We start from the raw sequence: 23,875 nt of genomic DNA, 5'->3' as shown, positions 1-23,875 counted from the left end.
ATCACAGAGCTTGGAATATAATATACCAGAAGGCAAAGGAGTTAGGTTTACAACCAAGAATTACATACCCAGAAAAATTGAATATATTTGCTCAGGGGGAAAATGGATATTTAATTAAATAGAGAAATTTAAAGCATTTTTTATTAAAAGGCCAGAGTTGAGTGGGAAATTTGACTTCCAAATAGAAGATTTAAGTGAAATTTAAGTATAACATTCAAGTGAAATGTAAAAAGGTAAAAAAGAAACAAGAAAGAAAAACTAAGAAATTTAATAAAGTTACACTATTTCTAGTTCTGTATGACAAAATAATATATGTAATTGTCAATAACTTCATTGTAAATTTTTAATGCAGTTAGGAGTATATGTAAAGAGCTTGTGGTCATAAGGTCATATTTAAGGTATGGTAATATTTTAAGTCTAAAAAATATAATATAAGAATGATTAGAAAGAGTATATGTAGACAGATGGTATGATTATAAGGTGACATTGATGATATGACACCATAGAAAATAAAATAAAGGGCTAAAAAGAAATTGTATGGAAGAAGTAGGAAGGGAGAAACGGAATGGGGTGAAAACACACATACACAAAGAGGCATAAAAAATTAAATAAATAAACAAATAAATAAATAGAGTATCATAATGGAGGGGAAGATAGAGGACATGGGCAAAGATTAAATCTTACTGTCATCAAAGCTAGCACAAAGAGGGAACAACAAATACACTAAGTTTGATATTAAAATCTATCTTACCCTAAAGGGAAGTAGAGATAGGGATGGTAATAATGGAGGAGGGAACAGGGACTGATACATGGAGGAGCTATTGGAGAAGGCAGTGATTATAGGTAAGGCAGATGTGGGAAAGGAGAGGATGGGGGGGGTCAGAATGGGAAGGATGAGCAGATGAAAAATAGAATGGAGAGATACAGCCAGTTAGTCATCATAATTATAAATGTGAACATGTTTGAGGCAGAGTGATACATGTGGGGTGAATTTAGAGAGTTGGAGAAGGATCTATTATGCTTCTGCTGGAGCAGGGTAGCAGTTAGGATTTCAGACTGAACAGAGGCAAAAAGAGATCTAGTTGGGGGAGATGGGGAGGGAAATTATATTTTGCTGAGGGGTACTATGGACAATGAAGTCATATCAATACTTAACATGTATACACCAAGTGGTATAGAAGCTGGATTTTTGAAGAAGTTGAATGAGTTGGAAAATCTCTAGGACAAGATGGATTCACTAGTGAATTTCTACCAAACTTTTAAAGAATAATTAATCCCAATACTATACAAATTATTTGAAAAAATAAGAGCTTCAAAAAGCTTGGAAAGACATGTATAAAGTGATATATTAGGAAGTGAGCAGAACCAAGAGACTGCTCTACACAGAGAAATACTGTTTGACGAAGAACTGTGAATGACTTGACTATTATCAACAATGCAATGATCCAAGTCAATCCCCAAGGAATATTGATGAAATATACTATTCACCTCCAGGGAAAGAATGGATATTGATGGGACAGATCGGGGCAAGCTATTTTTTACATTCTTTCATTAAGTAACAAATATGGTGATGTTTTCCATGATCATATATGTATAACCCATATCAGATTATTTACCTCCTCAGGAAGGGGTAGGGGAGGGGGCAAGCGAGGCTTAGAGATTGGAATAGAAAAATATAAATAAAAATCTTTAATCTGGAAAGGTGGGGAAGGGGTGTGCTGTGAAGAGTACAGGAGGTATATATATATATTTATACACACACACATATATATATATACATATATATATGTTCTGCATTTATGAGTTATTTTGGTATTATTTATATAGTAATTATATTTTTAATTGTCATAAATTATATCAATTGATATGTATTTGTTATTTATAAAACAGTTATTAAAGGAATTAAAATACTAAGCTATATGTATTAGAATATATCTAGATATATCTAAATGTAATAATTTAGAAAATTTACATTATATATGTCATATATGTGTCTTTGTATATATTACATCTATGTTTGATATATGTATAAAATATAATTATATATCACAAATAAAATAAAAAATAAAAAGATGTATTTAATATATCTGCCTTTCTACCTTTGATTTTGAATTTTTTATGCTCTAATACATGGTCATTTTTGTGTAGTTGCTATCTACCACTGAGAAAAAGATATATTCTTTTCTATACCCATTCAACTTTCTCTAGAGGTCTATAATATCTGACTTTTGTAAAATTATATTCACCTCCTTAAATTCCTTCCTATTTATTTTGTAGTTAGATTTATCTAGTTCTTAGAGGTCCCCCACTAGTAAAGTTTTGTTGTTTATTTCCTCCTGTAACTCACTTAACTACTTTTTTGAGAATTTGGATGCTATACCACTTTGAGCATACATGTTTAATATTGATATTACTTCATTGTCTCTGATACCTTTTGGTAATATGTAATGTCCTTATTTCTCTCTTTTTTTTTTTTTTTGGTGAGGCAATTGGAGTTAAGTGACTTGCCTAGGGTCACACAGAAAGCAAGTGTAAAGTGTCTGAGGCCGGATTTTAACTCAGGTCCTCCAGAATCTAGGGCCAGTGCTCTATCCACTGTGCCACCTAGCTGTCTCCTTCCTTATCTCTTTTAATTAGATCTCTTTTTTTTTGCTTTTGCTTTGACTGAAATCATGATTGTTATCCCTGTTTTTTTTTCTTTTTGTTTTTGCTTCAGCTGAAGCATAACAGATTCCATTCCAGCCACTTACCTTTACTGTGTGTGTCTCTGCTTTAAGTGTGTTTATTGTAAACAACATATTGTAGGGTTCTATGTGTTTTTTTTTTTAATGCACTTTGCTATCCACTTCTGTTTTATGGGAGAGCACATCTCATTTCCATTCATAGTTATGATTACTATGTTCTTCTGTCTGTACTAGTTTTCCTCTTGTTTATCCTTTTCTCTCTCTCCTTTGTTCATTTCTTTCCTCACCGGTGTTTTGCTTCTCACCACTGCATCTCCTGGGGTAGCTAGGTTGGTAAGACTTGAGTTCAAATCTCACCTCATACATTTACTAGCTATATGACCCCGGGCAAGTCACTTACCTCAATTGCCTTAAACATCTAGGTCCATTTCCAGTCATCCTGATATATCACAGGCCTCCCTCACTTAAGTCCAATTCACTTCAAGTCAAGAAATCACCCTGATATCATTCTTTGAGAATGAAGAACCAACAAATGCCTCCCCCAATCTGTCCACTCTTCTCTCAGTTCCCTCCCTATTTAGTTATCTCCATTCCTTCCTATTTCTCTGTAGATTTACACACCAAACTAATTGTGCATGTTATTCCCTTTTTGAGCCAATTACAATAAGTGTAAGGTTTTAGTAATTTCCATGGCCTACCTTCCCATCTTTCCCTCCACTGTGATAGGTCATTTGTGCCTCTTCACATGAGAAAATTTACCCGTTCTACCTCTCCCTTCTGTCCCAGTATAATCTTCTTTCTCACCCCTTAATTTTTATATCATCCCATCCAAATTACCTTATACCTCTACCCTCTAACTACAATAATAATGATAGTTCTTAAGAATTACAAGTATCATTTCCCCATGTAGATATATAAATAGGTTAGCTTTGGTGAATCCCTTATGTTTTCCTTTCCTTTTTTACCTTTGTATACTTTTCTTGAGTGTTGAAATTGAAGATCAATTTTTTTTTGTTATTGTTCTTCTCTGGTCTTTTCATTAGGAAAGCTTGAAAAACCTCTATTTCATTGAATGATCATTTTCCCCAAAAGGATTATGCTCAGGTTTTTTTTTTATTTTGTTTTTTGTTGTTGTTGTTGTTTTTGCAGAGCAATGAGGTTTAAGTGACTTGCCTAGGGTCACATAACTAGTAAGTGTCATGTGTCTGAGGTCGGATTTGAACTCAGGTCCTCCTGAATCCAGGTCCAGTGCTTTATCCACTGCACCACCTAGTTGCCCCTAATTATGCTCAGTTTTGATGGGTCAGTGATTCTTGGTTGTATTCCTTTCTCCTTTGTTTTTCAGAAGATCATATTCCATGCCCTCCTGTCCTTTAATGCTGAAGCTTCTAAATTCTGTGTAATTCAGACTGTGGTTTCCTATGTTTTTTTTGTTTTCTTTTGTTTTGTTTTTTTGCAGGGCGATGAGGGTTAAGTGACTTGCCCAGGGTCACACAGCTAGTAAGTGTCAAGTGTTTGAGGTTGTATTTGAACTCAGATCCTCCTGAATCTACACAGCTGACTCCCATTGAAAAAACTACAGACACCAGGTGGTCAGTGGAAGTGAAGCCAGCTATTAAAGCTAGCTGAGCTGGAAGCAAGTTTGGGGTTTGAGTCGGTCTTTGCTAGAGCCATGGAGCTTATTCTTTTTTCTCTTCCCCTATTCCCTTGTCCCTGGCTTTATTAACTTTACCTTTACCTTTGTTGTAAATTTTGTTCCCATTAATAAAACTTGGTTTGTTTGTAGAAAAGAGGGTGTTAATCTCCTTTCTTATTAGCCTGGGAGAAATAACTAAAAAGAGCAGTTTGGAAGGGAGGAAACTTTGGACCTGGAAGTCTCTCATTATTTTCTGAACCCCAATATTATGGCAAGCCACCCAATTAACTCTTCCCATAAAAAATTTGGCCCTTACAGTACTGGGCATCTTCAGAAAGATATTGATCGGTTGGAGAATATACAGAGGTTAGCAAAAACTCATGAGTTCATCCCATAGCAAAATTAAAAGGAACTGGGGATGGTTAGCCTGGAGAAAAGATTTTGGGGAAAATCCTGGCTTTCTTTACCTGTTTTAAGGGCTCTCATGTAGCAGAGGAAATAGAATTGTTCTGCCTGGCTGCAAAAGACAGAAAGAAGAGCTCTAAGAAGAAATTTCAAAGTAGTAAATTTAGGTGGAATGTAAGGAAAAAACCTCCTAATAAGTGGAGCTATGCAGAAATGGAATGGACTACCTCTGGAAACAGTGGATATCCTTTCACTTTAGATCACCAAGAAATAGCAGATTATCAATTATCAGTTGTTGTGTTGTTGTTTGTTTGTTTTTTAACAATGGATTTCATTTTAGTATAGATGAGATTCTGTGACTCTGATCCCATGAAATATAGAAGATAACAAAATGGAAGATATAATTTTAGAGTCAGAATCTCAGAGTTTGTCTAGTCCAGCCCCTACCTGAACAAGAATCACTTGTCCAATATTACATTAAAATGGTCACCCAGCTGTACAGATTTGATGAGAGGTCTTCTCCAGTGAAATTTTGTCAATTAATAAGCATTTACTAAGCTACTACCATGAAATGCTCTCTTTTTTTTCATAAAATTATTTCATTATTTTCCAGTTACATGTAGATAGTTTTCAACATCTATTTTTATAAGATTTCTAGTTTCAAATTTTTCTCCATACCTCCCTTCCCTCCCTCCTCCCCAAGACGGCAAGCAATCTGATATAGGTTATATATGTACAATCACATTAAACATATTTCTGCATTAGTCATGCTGTGAAAAAAGAATCAGAGCAAAAAGGAAAAACCTTAAAAAAGAAAAACAACAACAAAACATAGTATGGCTCAATCTGCATCTAGATTCCATAGTTCTTTTTTTCTGGATTTGGAGAGCATTTTCGATATGAGTACTTTGGGACTATATGGACCATTGTATTGGTGAGAAGAGTCAAGTCTATCACAGTTGATCAATACACAATGGTAATGATACTGTGTACAATGTTCTTCTTGTTCTACTCATTTCACTCAGCATCAATTCATGTAAGTTCTTCCAGGTTTCTCTGAACTCCTCCTGCTCATAATTTCTTACAGCACAATAGAATTCGTTTACATTTGTATACCACAACTTGTTTAGTCATTCCCCAGTTGATAGGCATCCCCTCTGTTTCCAATTCCGTGCCACCACAAAAAGAGCAGCTATAAATATTTTTGTACATGTGGGTCCTTTTCCCTTTTTTATGATCTCTTTGGGAAAAAACCTAATAGTGGTATTGCTGGGTCAAAGGGTATGCAAAACTTTATAACCCTTTGGGCATAGTTCCAAATTGCTCTGTAGAATGGTTGGATCAGTTCACAGCTCCTCCAGTAATGCATGCAATGCTCTCTTGTCCCCACTAAGTTTTCTCTTTTCTAGGTTAAACATTTCCATGGTGTTTTTTTTCAAAACACAATTTCTATTTAAAATGTTTTTTTATATTTTCCAATTGCATGTGAAAACAATATTTAATACTCATTTTTAATTATTTTGAGTTCAAAATTCTCTCCTTCTTTTTCCCCCTCCCTGAGAAGGTAAGCAATTTGATCTAGATTATACATATGCAAACATGCAAAACATATTTCCATATTAACAACATTACAAAAGAAATCATAGACAAAAAAGCAAGAAAAAGTCTAAAAAAGAATGTTCTGATCTTCATTCAGACTCAATTACTTCTTTCTCTGGAGGTAGATAGCATTTTTTATCATAAGACCTTCAGAAATTTCTTTGATAATTGTATTGCTGAGAATAGCTAAGTTATTCATAGCTGATCATTATACAATATTGCTGTTATTGTGTACAATGTTCTTCTGGTTTGACTCACTTAACTTCGCATCATGTAAGTCTTCCCAGGCTTCTGAAACCATTATGTGCATTATTTCTTATAGCATAATAGTATTCCATCAAAATCATATACCACAAATTGTTCAGCCATTTCACAATTGATGGGCATCTCCTCAATTTCTGATTCTTTGTCAACACAAAAATAACCGCCATAATTATTTTTGTACATGTAGGTCCTTTCCCTCTTTTTGGGTAGAGGATCTCCTTTGGGAAATAAACCTAATAGCGCTATTGCTAGGTCACAGGTTATGCATAGTTTGATTACCCTTTAGGAATAGTTCCAAATTGCTTTACAGAATGGTCAGATCAATTCACAACTTCACCAACAGTGCATTAGTGTCCCAAATTTTTCATATCCCCTCTGATAATTGTTGTTTTTCTTTTCTGTCATATTAACCAATCTGATAGTTGTGAGGTGGTACCTTAGAGTATTTCAATTTGCATTTCTCTAATCAATATTGATTTAGAGCATTTCTTCATATGACTATAGATAGCTTTGATTTCTTCATCTGAAAACTGCCTGTTCAAATCCTTTGAATATTTACAAATTGGTGAACAACTTGTATTCTTATAGATTGACTCAATTTTCTATATATTTGAGATATTAGGCCTTTATATGACAAATTTCCTATAATTTTCCCCCTTATTTCTTCTCTTAGTTGTAGATCTGATAAGTAAGATATTTCTTGCTCTCCTAATATGCTTATATCACCCTTTATGTCTAAATAATCTACCCATTTGGACCTTTTCTTAGTATATGGTGGGAGTTATTGGTCTATACCTAGTTTTTGCCAAATTGCTTTCTAGTTTTCCCAGAAATTTTTGTCAACTACTGAGTTCTTGTCTCAAAACCTTGGATTTTTGCTTTTAACAATCACTGGATTATTATGATCATTTGCTACTATGATACATAATCTATTCCAGTTGTCCAACACTCTATTTTTTAGCCAGTATCAGACTGTTTTGATGATTACAACCTTGTAATATAGTTTGAGATCTGATAATACTAGGCCATTTTCCTTCACATTTTTTCCCTTCATATTCTTTATCAATCCAATACTTCTAAGGCAGCCAATTGCACGTTTACAAAAACCTAATTCTTTCTTTGGAAGTAAGTTTTTCCTTACATCAAATCTAAATGTATCCTCTCATATTTTTCACTCAATGCTCTTGGTTCTGGTTCTCTGTGAACATCAAGCAAACATTTATTAAGTGCTTATTATAGCTGGTGCATTGCTTAGAGTGCTGGGTCTAGAGTCAGAAAGATTAATTTTCCTGTGTTCAAATGTGGATCCTAGCCAAGTCATATCCCTGTTTGCCTCAGTTTCCTCATATCTTACATAACCTGGAAGAGCACATGGCAAACCTCTCCAGTATCTTTGCCAAAATAAATTCCAAATGTAGTCACAAAGAGTTGGACCCCACTGAAAAACAACTGAATATTATATTCAAGTCACTGAGCTAATATTCTATTAGAGATGGGGCTGATAATTACATGTACATAAGTGGATAAATAAAAAATATTTAAAGTAAAACACATCTATTTAAAGAGGAGAGTTGCTTCATAACTGGGCTAAGGTGTTAACAAAAGGCCTTGTTTAGGAAATGGCATATATGTTGTGACTTGAATTAAGCTACAGATTTTTTTTTCTGACTCTAAGTCTTTTATTAAACTTTCACTGAAAAAAACCTGCCACAGAACAATATGTATGTTTAACATGACAATTAATTAGGCATAGACCATATGTCAAAATGAAGCAAGGGATAGTTCATTTCAAGAGCTTATTCTATGATATGTTGGTAAGGAAATAGTGCATTCTAGACATGAAAGACAACTTATGAAAAAGGATGGAGGTAGGACATGGAATATTGTTGGCAGGAAATTATCATAAGGGCAGTATAAGTAGAATGGGGGTAACATGGAGTAATATGAAATAGAGTGTAATAAAAATGGAGAGTAAGGAGGGGTAATGTGAAGTACCTGGAAAGATGGGGGTTCAGAGAGCAATGTCTTTAAATTCCAGTCTGATGATAATAAAACAAATCTAATTCATCTTTGATATGACAGCCCTTCAAATATTTGAAGACAACTATCTTATTTTGCTTATGTCTCCTTTCTCAGTGCTAGATTTCCTATTTACTTTTTGTTTTTACTGAGGCAATTTGGACATAGTGGATAGAGCACTGGCCCTGGATTTAGGAGTACTTGAGTTCAAATCTGACCTCAGACACTTAATACTAGCTGTGTGACCCTGGGCAAGTCACTTAACCCCAATTGCCTCACCAAAACAAACAAAAAAAAGAATTACCCATTGGGGGAGGGGCACAGGCATGCCAAGCTTCCAACCATAGAGCATAAGATTTCAATCAAGGGGTGGCTAGGTGGCGCAGTGGATAAAGCACCGGCCCTGGATTCAGGAGTTCCTGAGTTCAAATCCAGCTTCAGACACTGAACACTTACTAGCTGTGTGTCCCTAGGCAAGTCACTTAACCCCATTGCCCCGTAAAAAAAAAAAAAAAAAAAAAAAAAGATTTCAATCAGACATCTTCCAGCTTGAGATGAGTTGGCAAAGAAAACAGCAGACAATAGACAGCTTCTTTGGCGGAGGGGTAGACCAGAATTAGACCAGAATACAACATCAGAAGAAGATAATAACAAAGTCAAAGCTCCAACATCCAAAGCTTCCAAGAAAAATATGAATTGGTCTTAGGCCTTAGAAGCACTCAAAAGGGACTTTGAAGAGAAAGTAGGAGAGATAGAAGGAAGATTTAGAGAAAGGGAGGAAAAATGGAAAGAGAAATGAGAGTGATGCAGGAGAGTCATGAGAAAAGAGTAAACAACTTGAAAAGTCAGATGGGAAAGGAGATAGAAAAACTCACTGAAGAAAATAATTCCTTCAGAATTAGGATTGAACAAATGGAGGCTAGTGACATTAAGAGAAACAAAGACACAATAAAGCAAATCCAATTGAATGAAAAAATAGAGGGCAATATGAAATATCTCATTGGAAAAACAGCTGACCTATAAAATAGATCCAGGAGAGATAATTTGAAAATCAATGGTCTAGGGGGCAGCTAGGTGGCACAGTGGATAAAGCACCATCATTGGATTCAGGAAGACCTGAGTTCAAATCTGGCTTCAGACACTTGAGACACTTACTAGCTGTGTGACCCTGGACAAGTCACTTAACCCTCGTTGCCCTGGAAAAAAAGAAAGAAAGAAAGAAAGAAAGAAAGAAAGAAAGAAAGAAAGAAAGAAAGAAAGAAAGAAAGAAAGAAAGAAAGAAAGAAAGAAAGAAAGAAAGAAAGAAAGAAAGAAAGAAAGAAAGAAAGAAAGAAAGAAAGAAAGAAAGAAAATCATTGGTCTACCTGAAAACCATGACCAAAATAAGACCCTAGACGTCATCTTCCAAGAAATTGAAAGGGAAAATTGCCCTGATATTCTAGATGTAGAGGGTAAAAGAGAAATAGAAAGAATCCACTCCAGAAAGAGATCCCAAAAGGAAAACTTCCAGGAATATTGTAACCACATTCCAGATATCCCAGGTCAAGGAGAAAATATTACAAGCAGCTAAGAAAAAGGAATTCAAATACTGTGGAACAACAGTCAGGATAAAACAGGATTTAGTAGCTTCTACACTAAAGGACTGCATGGCATGGAATATGATATTCCAGAGGGCAAAGGAACTTGGACTACAACCTAAAATAACCTACCCAGCAACACTGAGTATAATGTTTCGGGAAAAATGGGACTTCAGTGAAAAAGAAGACTTTCAGGCATTTGTGATGAAAAGACCTGAACTGAACAGAAAATTTGACTTTCAAATACAAGACCCTAGTGAAGCATAAAAAGGTAAAGAGGAAAAATAAATCACGAGGGACATTAAAAGGTTAAACTGTTTTACATTCTTACTTGAGAAGATAATACTCACAAATCATAATCTCTCTCTCAGTATTAGGGCAACTAAAAGGAATATACATAGAAAGAGGGCACAGGTGTGAACTGAATATGAAGGGATGATATCTGAAAGCATTTGTTCATGTTTTTGTGGGGCAGGCAGGATGGGGTGGTTTATGTCTGGGGCTGGATTTGGGTTTGGGGCATCCACAATCCAGGGCTGGTATTCTGTCCACTGTATCACCTAGCAGACCCATGATAACATCTTTAAAATAAAGTTAAGGGGTAAAAGAAATGCACTGGAAGAAAGGGAAAGGAAGAGGTGGAAGAGTGTAAAAAGCTCACATAAAAGAAACAAGAAAAAGCCTATGGAGTTGGTGGGGATGGGGAAGGAGTGGGGGAATGAGTGAGCCTTATTTTCATCAGAATTGGTTCAAAGAGGGAATAACATAAACACTCAATTGGGTATAGTAATATATTTTGCCCTGAGGGAAAGTGGGAGGGGAAGGAGTAAAAGGTGGGGGAGATAAATGAAGGAAGGGAGGGCAGATTGTGGCAGGGGGAAGTAAAAAGAAAAAGATTTTTGAGGAGTGATAGGGTGAAAGAAGATAGAAAATGGAGTAAATATCAAGGGGAGAGAATAGGATGGTGGATAATAAAGTTATCAATAGTAACTGTGAAAGAAATGATGAGCATGATGATATCAGAAGGACGTATGAAAAATGCAAATCATCAATAAAGGAAGAACTGATGGTATTTGAATACAGATTGAAGTATAATTTTATTTGTTAATTCCTCTTTCTAAAGTTATACTGTCTATTTTCTTTCACAACTTGACAAATGTGAAGATGCTTGGCATAACTACACATGTATGACATATTGAATTGCTTGATTTCATAGGGAGGGTTGAGGAGAGAGGGAAGAACAAAATTTGGAACACAAAGTTTTAAAAAAATCAATGTGAAGAAGTGATGAGCTAGTGGATTTCAGAGAAATCTGGAAGGACTCATATGAACTGATGCTGAGTGAGATGATCAGAACCAAGAGAACATTGTTACACAGTAGCTATGATAGACTTAACTCTTCTCAGCAAGATAATTCCAAAGGACTCATGATGGAAAATGCTCTCCAAATCCAAAAAACAAAACAAAACAAAACAAACAACAACAGCAACAAAACAAACCTTTGGAATCTAGATGCAGATTGAACCATACTATTTCTACTTTTTTTTGTTTTCCTTTTTTGAGGTTTTTCCCTTTTGCTCTGATTCTTCTTTCACAGCATGGCTAATGCAGAGATATGTTTAATGTGATTGTACATATATAACATATCAGATTGCTTGTTGTCTTGGCGAGTGGGGAGGGAACAGAGGGAGGGAGAGAAATTTGAAATTAGAAATCTTATAAAAACAAATGTTGAAAACTATCTCTACATTTAAAATAATCATAGCTTTCTAAAGACTGAATAAAAATATGTATTATTAAAAATAAATAAATAAAAATTAAAAAAAAAGAATTGCTTAAGAAAATGTACTCCAGAGATTTTGGACAACTATAAGTAAAATGGCAGGCAACTAGATAGTGTAGGCTTGGAGTTAGGAAAACCTCAGTTCAAATTTGACCTCAGACACTAGATGTGTGACTTTGAGCAAGTCACCCTTTTTGCCTCACCTGTAAAATGAGCTGGAGATAGAAATTGCAAACCACTCCAAGAAAACCCAAAATGGTGACAAAAGTAGTTAGACACAACTGAAAAATGACTGAACAATAAGAATGGAATGACAGCAACTTTAAATTAGACATCAATTCTGTGATTCAGTGATGAGATAATTTAAGGATCACCAATCTTCTGGAGAAAAAAAAATGATAAATGTAAAAGCCTGATTGCCATAATGTACCAAATAGCATAGGGAGATAGTACAGAAAAGTTTATATAGAAAATAAAGTACTAAGTCATCTAATCAATAGGTTTCCAGGAAATATAAATAAAAAATGTTAAACTCCAAGGAATGTAATGGTTAAATTTCCAACCCAGATAACAGATATTGCAAACAGGTAAGAGGACAACCTTCAACTATGAAGGAAAGTTAGCATGAATAACCCAATTTATTCTATAACCAATAGAAAACAGAGAAGACATTGGAATCAGATCATCACAAAACAAAATAGCTTAAAAATAAAAAGCAACAACAAAAATATCAATGTATCAATATAGAAAAGGGATATGTGTGTTGCAATAATGATAGAAGGCCAATTTAATACTACCAGAAAGTATTAAAAATTAAATATAAACTTCCTAGACTTATTGTTCATAAATATTTTGCATAGAAGTGATACAAATTATATAACAAATAAATCACAATTTATAAAGATTTAGCAAATAATAAACCAAGAAATATATTATCAAGAAGTCAGAATTATATATCAGAAGCTTTCTATCCTTCACAAATTAATTTGTGATAAATCCCCATTTTATAAACACAAAATTCAAATATATGCATTGAAATCAGTTAGTTTATAAGTAATTATTAATAACTTCTTATGTATCTGGCAATATGATAAAAACTAGACAGTCCCTGAAACAAATGAACTGTACCATCATGACACCAGCACATACCAACAAATAAACCTGCACCATTATGTAAAACAAAGCTTATGCACAGTTGTCTAAATATATCAATGACACATAAACATTTCAATTTTTTAAACAAATGTTGTCACATAACAAATACTCATCACCTCTAAATTCTGTGGAATGAAAAGCTTCTAAAATACAGAAAACTAAAAGAAGGAACCATGTTGTAATAGGATGTCAAGCATAGCACCTTTATCATTCTGTCTTCTGGTATGGTTCAAATAATGTGGTGCTGGTGTTGTTTTTGCACGATGACATAAGATATTTTATATCTTAACATATTTATTCAATTACAAAAATTAATTCACTGGGGCAATAATTTATCAAATATTAATGATATAAGAACACTGTGACAATAGCTTTTTGATCTATGACCACTTGTTTTTTTGTGGGGCAATGAGGGTTAAGTGACTTGCCCAGGGTCTCACAGCTAGTAAGTGTCAAGTGTCTGAGGCCAGATTTGAACTCAGGTCCTCCTGAATCCAGGACCTGTGCTCTATCCATTAAGCCACCTAGCTGCTCCATCTATGACCACTTCTAAATGAACTCCATTGAATATCAGATGAGAAGACTGCAAATGATATCAATAGTAGTAAGTGGCAGTAGTACCAGCAACTCAAATCTGATTGTGGTATCATAGATCTAGAGCTCGAAGGAGCTTCAGAAGGCATCTTACTTGGCTCCAGCATTTCACAGAAAGAAAGTAGTCTAGTGTGTGTGTGTGTGTGTGTGTGTGCATGCACACACATGTATATGTTGTTTAAACACTTTGGGGTTCCCAAAGAGTTTTCCATAAATTATCCTATTTGATCTTCACAAGACTAATGTGAACTAAGTGATGTTATTTGCTTCATTTTACAGATTTCATCATCCAAGTAAAGCTGAAAACTTTCCTGTGGTAAGATGATTGTTAATATGTGAGGCAGAATTCGAACCTTGGTTTTCCAGACCACAAGTCCAGCACTCTATGCACCATGCCACACTACATGCTAAAATTCTGAAAAACAGACTAATCACAAAAGTAAAAAAAAGGACTTTAAACTAAGGGGAAGCATTTGAGTCATTATTATAAAAGAATGCTGAGAAGCCCATAATTGCACTAAAGAGAATGGAATATGGTAAAGAACTAAAATTTTGTGTGCCAAAAGTCCTACATGTCATGAGAAGCGCAGAAAGAATAAAGATGGAACAAGTGTATAGTAAGCTAAAGGGAGAACTAAATTCAGAATAGCCTAGATGGGGATAGAATAAGAGGATGAAGAAAATTAGCAATTTTGGAAAAGGGCAATATAAATGAATGATTTTTTTAAGTTATGAACTTAACTGAAAGTTGGAGGGGAAAGAAGCATTTTAAACCAATCTTATTGTTTAGGGAAAAAAGTAGTTAAAAGGGTAATAGGCATGGTTTTGAATGAATTAATAAGGCATTGATAATTTACATAAACTAGGTAATTTGAAACTATGGGTGGGCTGCCAGATGGAATAGTGGATAGAATGTCAGGCCTTAAATATTTTGGTTTTCTTTTAGGTATTTTAAAATATATTACTGATGCTCTTTTCTTGCCTGTTTGCTTCTCTATCACTACCCTCTACCTCCCACTGCAATAGAAGCTCTCCCTTCTAAGAAATAAGCACAGAAAAGCAAAACAAACCAACACATTAGCCATGTATGGAAATATATTTCTCATTCTCTTACTGTAATCCATCACTTCTCTTCCAAGAGGAAGGTGGCATGCTCCCACTATTAGTCAAGTAAAGTTAGGATTGGAAAATGCATTGATCAGGATTCTGGAGTCCTTTAAATTGCAATGAGTTACTTTCTAAGGGAAAGCCTAGCTGAACTTAGAAAGATATAACTAGAAGACTGACCGATAGCTGATTAATTAATTTGGCTACTATGGCCCACAAAACCATCTAGTAAAATGTGGAATGATATCCATCTAAATTAGTGGGGGAAAATGCTGCTCCCATGCTACCATGATTCTTTTGAATTTGTATAATAAAATATTTAATGATTTAAGAAGTCTTCAAATATAACTACCCAGAGCGAAAGTTGTATATTATCCAATTATGTATAGCATCTAAGATATTGTGAATACTTAATGAATTGTAATTGATGGGATAGAAAAAAGCAATTTCTTTAAAAAAAGAAGCAAATAAATTCAATTTTGTAACTGGACTCAAATAGTAAACTATTAAAAACATATTTGGGGGTTTCTTTGGAACAAACATTTCCATCAACACAACCTATTTTTTCTTCGATAATTGTATAGTTTCATGTTTACAGAAAAATAACTGTTCCTATTTCAAGATTTGTTAGCCTACAGGTCAGAATTTGGCAAGACAAAGACTCAATCCTCAACATCTTTCTATTGCTCTTCATGGTTCTATAACACATACAATATCATACTTTCTGAATCTGTTATATCTCTTCTGAAATATATACAAGGTAAATTAAAAAAATAAAATCATGAGAAACTAAAAAACGATTATTAGCTTATGTTGACTTTTACTGAGGATCAATTTGTTTTCAACAAAAGAATTATACTAATTATTCATAGTAACCTGGTTCTTCCAAGTACCTTAAAAGACTTAAAATTTCTAGGAGACTTCATTTTTAAATCACATTTGTTATACCCAGGGCAACTCTCATTTGACATTTATAACACTTCACAGCATGGCTCCAGTCTGCCTTTCTGTGCTTATTGATGACTACTCTCCTTCATATTTCAGCCAAATTTGTGTCCCATTCCCACTGTTCCCTACACAAGACATTCCGTTTGCTTTTTGTTTCTTTGCCCAGGCTGATACTTATGCTTAGAATGGACATCCTAACCTCCACCTTGTAAAACCGCTAGCACCTTCAAAAGTCCCTGCAAGCATGACTTCCTACTGGAAGCCCATCCTAACTTCTGGCCTTATCTGCCCAGTGCTTTCATCCTGGAAATTATTTCATTTATATTTTATACTAGTTCATTATACATTGTTTCCAACTTTGGAATGTAAGCTCCTTTATGTCAGGGACTCTTTTTTTGGGGGGGGGGTTGTTTGTTTGTTTTGGTATGTGTATGCTCAGCATATAGCTTGTTGCCTGGCAAATAATAGGTGCTAAATAAATGCTTGTTGAAATGATATATGGTAGAATTAGTATTGATCCATTATAGATTGCCCTGCTAAATCATGTCTCAGGTTGGTTGTTCTACAATACCATTTCAACAGATCAAAATTATGCTAGAGGAGCTATTCTGCTAGAACTTGAAGCGCATTTGACCACAAAATCACAAAATAATGGTACCATCCTACTGCCATGAAAATGATGCTGAATTAAGAGAGTTGTATAGTACAAAGAGTACTGAGATTCAGGAAACGTATGTTAAAATTTCAACTCTGCCATTAACTATCAGTGATTCTTGAGATTAATCACTTAATCTCTCTCCGAATCATCAGAAAAAAAATGATGGAGTTGGTCTAGGATCATAGAATAATAACAGAAGGAGATCAAGCAGTACTTAGAAACCACCTGGTCTAAACCCCTATTTTAAAGATAAATAAATGGAGACTCAGAAAGCTAAAGTGATTTCCCCAAGTTCATTCACACTGCTGAAAATTGAACTCTAATCTTCTGACTTCATAACCTCTCTTCTTTCCACTATAACATGGAAAGATAATAGAACCAAAGAATCATCTAATTTCAGGCCATCTGGTCTACCCTATACTCATGTGGATAGGAAATCAGTCTTCAACATCCTGAAAAAATGGCCATCCAACCTCATGATTAGGCATTCAATACCTTATTAAAAAAACTTACTTTTGGACAGCACTAATTGCTAGAAAATTTTTCTTTATAAAAAGGAGAAATAGGCCTCTATGCAACTTACAGAATCATGAAACCAGATATTTTGAAGTATTTAATAAATTTCATTATTATTAATTCAATTAATGTTATAACAGCAAAGAAAATAATCACATCTAGTTGCATCAAACAATCATGGAAATAAAAAATGTTATTTTCATTTATATTATTGCAATCATTGTGTACAGTATGTTATTTTCTTGGCTCTGCCTGCTTCATCCTCCATAATTTCATGTGGATATTTCCACATTTTTCTACTTAACTTTCATCACTTTTTGTTACAATGTAGTACCATTCCATTACATATTCATGTACCACAGTTTGTTTAGCCATCCCCAAACAATGGACAACTACTTTATTTCTAAATCTTGGCTATCACAAAGAGCTTGTGTCTATGTTTGTGCATGTATGTATGTGTGTGTGTGTGTGTGTGTGTGTGTGTGTGTGTGAGAGAGAGAGAGAGAGAGAGAGAGAGAGAGAGAGAGAGAGAGGGAGACTGAGACTCTTCTTATTACGGACCTCACAGGAGTATTTTAAGTAGTGGAATCTCTGGGTTAAAGGGTTTGGACATATTAATCACTTTTTTGAATAATTCTAAATTGCTTTCCAAAATGATTGCTTTGATTTACAGTTCCAGCAACAATACACTAATGTGCCTATCTTTTCACTAGGTCTCTAATACTGACTATTCTCCTATTCTCACCTTTGTTATCATTGCCAATTTGCAGAGTGTGGGATGGAACTTCAGAACTGTTTTATTTTACATCTCTCTTTTTATCAGTGATTTAGGAAATTCTTTCATGGTTGTTAATAGTTTGCCTGGTGCTATTTTATAGACCATGACACATGTATAAATGCTTTATTACTATGTCCAGGTTATGTCTTCTGTTTATGACTTGTTAAAAAATAAACTGGTCAGGGGCAGCTGGATAAAGCACTAACCCTGGATTCAGGAGAACCTGAGTTCAAATCTGACCTCAGGCACTTGACACTTACTAGCTGTGTGACCCTGGGCAAGTTACTTAACCCTCATTGCCCAACAAAAACAAAACAAAACAAAAACAAAAACAAAAACAAAACAAACAAAAAACAAGAAACCTAAATTTGTCTAGGTGTTTCCTGTGCATGCATATTGGTCACTTTAAAGCTCTGGATTTTTCTCATGATAAAAATTATTTTTCTTCATGTCTTCCAGAATGCATTCTTTTTTTTTTTTTTTTGGTGAGGCAATTGGCATTAAGTGACTTGCCCAGGGTCACACAGCCAGTAACTGTTAAGTGTCTGAGGCCGGATTTGAACTCAGGTACTCCTGACTCCAGGGCCAGTGCTCTATCCACTGCACCATCTAGCTGCCCCCAGAATTCATTCTTGAGAGCTTCCTATGCCTTCTTGGATGCCTCCCTTGCAGAGTTTTACACAGTGGGAACTTGGATGTTCTTTTCCCTAAGCCCTTTGAACATGATCTTCCAAAATTGAGGAAGCATGTTTTCACTTGGTTTTCTTGCTTTATGTAGCAAATTCTAAAATGAAGTATTCATTTTACCCAAAGTTGCATAATTTCTATAATACTAGAAGCGCATTTCTCTTTGTTTATTTTTTAGATTTTGTTTTTCAGTTCCAAATATGCTCTTCCCTCCATCCTTCCCCCCACCCATTTAAAAAGCAAGAAATATGATACCCATTATACATATAAAATAATGCAAAAACATTTCCCCATTAGTCATGTGGGGAAAGAACCTATTAAAATATAGATAAAAGGATGCTTCAATCTGCACTCAGACTTCATTAGTTTTCTCTCTGTAGATGGATAGCAATTTCATCATCAGTTATATGGAACTGTCATGGAACATTGTATTGAACAGAGTTTCTGTCTTTCACAGCTGATTATCATTACAACATTGCTGTTACTATATATAATATTCTCCTAGTACTTCTCACTTCACATCAGCTCATAGAAGGTTTCCCAACTGCTTTTTAAAATCATCCCCTTCATAATTTCTTACATCACAATAGTATTATATCACAATCAGATACAACAATTTTTTTTGGGGGGGCAGGGCAATGGGGGTTAAGTGACTTGCCCAGAATCACACAGCTAGTAAGTGTCAAGTATCTGAGGCCAGATTTGAACTCAGGTACTCCTGAATCCAGGGTTGATGCTTTATCCACTGTGCTACCTAGCTGCCCCAGATACAATTTGTACAGACATTCCCTAATTGATAGATATGCCTTCAGTTTCCAATTCTTTGCCACCACAAAAAGAACTGCTATAAATATTTTTATACAAATAGGTCATTTCCCCTTTTTTTGAAGTCATTGGGGCACAGACCTAGTAACAATATTGCACAGTTTTATATCCTTTTGGGCATAGGTCCAAATTGTTCTCCAGAATAATTGAACCAATTCACAGCTCCATAGACTGTGTGTTAGTCTCCCATTTTTCCATGTCTCTACAGAATTTGTCTTTTTCCTTTTCTGTCATCTTAGTCAATCTGATGAATGTGGGGTTATACCTTTTATTTGCTGTAATTTGCATTTTTCTCACTGCCGTATGGATTTCTTAAAATTTGGATTTGCTTTATTGTGTCTTGGTTTCTCATAAAGTCACCAGCTTCCATTTGTTCAATACTAATTCTTTGGCAATTATTTTCTTCAGAGAGCTTTTGTATCTCCTTTTCCATTTGGCATTTCAAGCCGTTGAGTTTTTTCACATGACTTCCCCACATCACTCTCATTTCTCTTTACATTTTTTCCTCTACCTCTCTTACTTTATCCTCAAAGTCCTTTTTTAGTGCCTGTATGAAAGACTTGGTTTGAGGGGCCCTGACATCGCCATCTTCCCCTGAGAGTGCACCTCAATTCTCCCTGTTGCCAAAGAAACTTTCTATGGTTTGTAACATTCTCTGCTTGCTCATCTTGCCCATCTCTTAATTGACTCCCAACTCCTTCCCAACATGGGGCCCTCTTCCAGGCTATACTGTCCCAAGCTTCAGGGGGTCCCAAGGACTCAAAAAGGGGCAGGTTCTTCACTCACCTGGCCTATGCTCTGGTCCATAAAAAACTCCAGGCCAACTTGTTGTTGTTGTTAGCTCTGATGAGACTGTGCCCCTCCCCCATGTGGGCCTCTGCTGCTCAAGATTTCTTCCTGGTTCCCCACTGGAGGAGGACAGCTGAATTCCTCCTCAGCTCTTGCAGACACCCCTGTATCCACCCCCAAACCCCTGGCTAGCCATTCAGCCCTCTCACCAGACTGCGAGCTTAGTTCCAGAAGACACTGGCACAGCACCTGATTTGGAGGCTTAGGGGTAAATTTCTCTGGTGCAGACTGCCTGGGGCTGGATCTGTGTCAGCAATACCTGAGGGGTGGACTCTACTGCCAGTCTAGCACAGGCGCCACCTCCTGCCAAACGTCTAAGTTTTTTTTGGCTGGAAAATAATCTAAGCCTGTCTTTTTGTGGCTTCTGCTGCTCCAGGAGTTGTTTTACTGCTGTGTTTGGAGTTTTTTGGAGTAATTGTGTCAGGAGCTCTGAGAGCATAATGCCTTTCCTCTCTCATCTAATTTGCATTTTTTCTAATGATGACTTTGATTTTATCTTCTTGAGATTCCCTGTTCATATTTTTTGGTCATTTTTCATTTGGGGACTGATTTATCAATTTGGGTCAGTTCCCTATATATTTCATAAATGAAAATTTCATTAAAGAAATTTGATATAATAATTTTTCCCAATTTTCTAATTTTTTAAAATTTTGCCTGCATTGGTTTTGTTTTTTTTAAACATTTGAATTTATGTAATGAACATTCCATATTACCTATTTTGATCTCCTCTCTCTTTTGTTTAGTTATGCATTCTTTCCCTTTCAATTTATTGGACATGCATTTTTTTCTATCCTCTAATTTGCTTATGCTATCACACTTTAAGTCTAAATCATGTCCCATTTTGAGCTTCTCTCAGTATAGGCTGTAAACTGTTGGATTATGCCAAATTTATGGTGATTCCTTTGCATATTTCCCAGTAGTTTTTGTGAAATAGTGAGTTCTTGCCCCAGTAGCTTGGATCTTTGGGTTTATAAAACACTAGGATACTCCAAGTAATTTAATTTTGTATATTGTACACATAATTTAATCTGTTGATCAACTATTCCATTTCCTATCCAGTATCAAATTGTCTTTATGATTACCTCTTTGTAATATAGTTTGAAATCAGGTATTCCTAGAATGCCTTTCTTCACTGATTTCCTTGATATTTTTGACCTTTTCTTCCTTCAGATGAATTTTGTGATTATTTATCCTAGTTATACAAGATAATTCTTTGGTAGCTTGATTTCTTCCTTCCTTCCTTCCTTCCATCCTTCCTTTCTTTCCTTTTTTGGCAAGGTAATTGGGGTTAAGTGACTTGCTCAGGGTCACACAGCTAGTAAGTGTTAAGTGTCTGAGGCCAGATTTGAACTCAGGTCCTCCTGACTCCAGGGCAGGTGATCTATCCACTGTGCCACCTAGCTGCCTGGTAGCTTGATTTCTATGGCACTGAATAAGTAAATAAATTCAGGCAGAAGTTTCATTTTTATTATATTGGATCAGCCTACCCATGAGCAGTTAATAGTTCTTTACTTGTTTAGATCTTGTATTTATTTGCGTGGAAAGTGGTTGCAATTCTGTTTATAAAGTCCTTGGGTTTATCTTGACAAATATACTCTGTGGTATTTTATATTGTCTGCCGTTACTTTAAATAGAACCGCTCTTTCCTTCTCTCACTGCTGGGTTTTGTTGGTAGTATATAGAAATGTTAATGATTTATGTAGGCTTATTTTATATCCTGAACTTTTCCTTAAAGATGTTAATTATTTCAAATAGCTTTTAAATTAATTTTTGGAGTATTCTAAGTATATTGTCATATATCTGCAAAGACTGATAATTTTGTTTCTTCATTGCCTATTCTAATAACTTCAATTTCCTTTTCTTGCCTCATTGCTATAACTAGCATTTCCAGTGCAATATTGAATATTGATGGTGATAACGAACATCCTTGCTTCAATCTTGATCTTATTGGAAAGGCTCTGATTTTATCCCCATTTCAAATAATACCTACTCTTGGTTTAAACCAGGGTTTCTTAAGATTTTTCTCCTTCTGACCCTTTTCGTCCAATAAATTTTTATACAACCCCAGGTATATAGGCATATAAAACAGGTATACATAAACCTTTACTGTTGCCAAATTTTTATGATCGCTACATTCAGTTATATGACCCCATACAAGATCATGACCCACAGTTTAAGAAGTTAGGGATTTGGGGAAGCTAGGTGGCACAGTGGACAAAACACCAGTCCTTGATTCAGGAATACCTGAGTTCAAATCCAGCCTTAGACACTAGTGATATAATTGTATTATTTTTGTTATTTTCTTATTTATATGGTCATTTATGGTGATAACTTTTCTATTATTAAACCAGCCCTGAAATCCCTGATACAAATCCAATGTAGCCAAAGTGCATGATCACTGTGATATATTGCTATATTTCTGAAATCTCCTTGCTAATGTTTTATTTTAAAATTTTGCATCAATATTCATTAAGAAAATTGTTCTATAGTTTTCTTTCCCTATTTTGCTCTCTCTGGTTTAAGAATCAAAATCATTTTTTGTTATAGAAGGAAATTGGTAGGGTCCCTTCTTTACCCATTTTTAGAGTACTTTATATGTTATTGAAATTGGTTTTTCCTTACATATTTGGTAGAATTCCCTTGAAAATACATCTAGTCCTGGAGTTTTTCCTTAGGGAATTCAATTACTGTCTATTCAATTTCTTTTCTAAGATATGGTTATTTAAGTGTTCTATTTCCTTTTTTGTTAATCTGGACAATGTATATTTTGATAAATGTTCATCCACTTAATTTAAATAATCAGTTTTATTGGCATTTAGTTGGAAAAATTCCTAATAATTGAATTAATTCCATCTTTAATAGTTGTATACTTAATCTTATCATGTTTTAATACTAGTAATTCAGTTTTCTTTCTTTTTAAAAATTAAATTAACCAATAGTTTATCCATTTTATTGTTTTTTCTGAAAAACTAACTCCACCTTTACTTGTTTAATTTTTTTAGCTTTCAATTTTATTAATCTCTCATTTGATTTTGAAATTTTCCATTTTGGTGTTTAGTTTGAGATTTTTATTTTTTTCTTGCTTCTTTTAAGTTGCATTCTTGATTTGTTGAATCTCTCTTTCTCTCTTTTATTTATATAGAGGACTTGAGATGGAGATTTTCCTCCGGGTATTTCTTTGCCTGCATCCCACAAATTCTGAAATGTCTCATTGTTATCTTTCTCTTTAATGAAATTATTGATTTTTTCTATGGTTTATTCTTTGATCTACACATTCTTAATGATTAGATATTTTAGTTTCCAATTAATACTTATTTTATGATACCAAGATCCTATATATAATGCAATTTTTATTGCATTATGGTCTGAAAAGAGTATCTTTAATATGTCTGCTCCTCTACATTTGTGATGTTTTTGTGTTCTACTACTTGGTCAATTTTTTTTTTTTGAAGTTGCTATGTACAGCTGAGGAGAAACAAGAGATATAATCCTTTCTATTCCCATTCAACTTTCTTTAGAGGTCTAGTATATCTAAGTTTTCTAAAATTCTACTAAGCTCCTTACCTACTTTTTAATTTATCTAATACCTAATTTATCTATGTATCTGACGGTTGAATTTAGGTCACATAATAATATAGTTTTATCGTCTATATCTTCCTGTAGCTCATTTAATTTTTTAAGAATATGGATATTAGGGGCATCTAGGTGGTGCAGTGGACAGAGCACCGGCCCTGGAGTCAGGAGGACCTGAGTTCAAATCCGGCCTCAGACACTTAACACTTACTAGCTGT

The sequence above is a fragment of the Dromiciops gliroides genome, chromosome 5 (assembly GCF_019393635.1).
Source record: "Dromiciops gliroides isolate mDroGli1 chromosome 5, mDroGli1.pri, whole genome shotgun sequence".
Classification (NCBI taxonomy): Eukaryota; Metazoa; Chordata; class Mammalia; order Microbiotheria; family Microbiotheriidae; genus Dromiciops; species Dromiciops gliroides.
Note: the sequence above shows the minus strand (reverse complement) of the source record.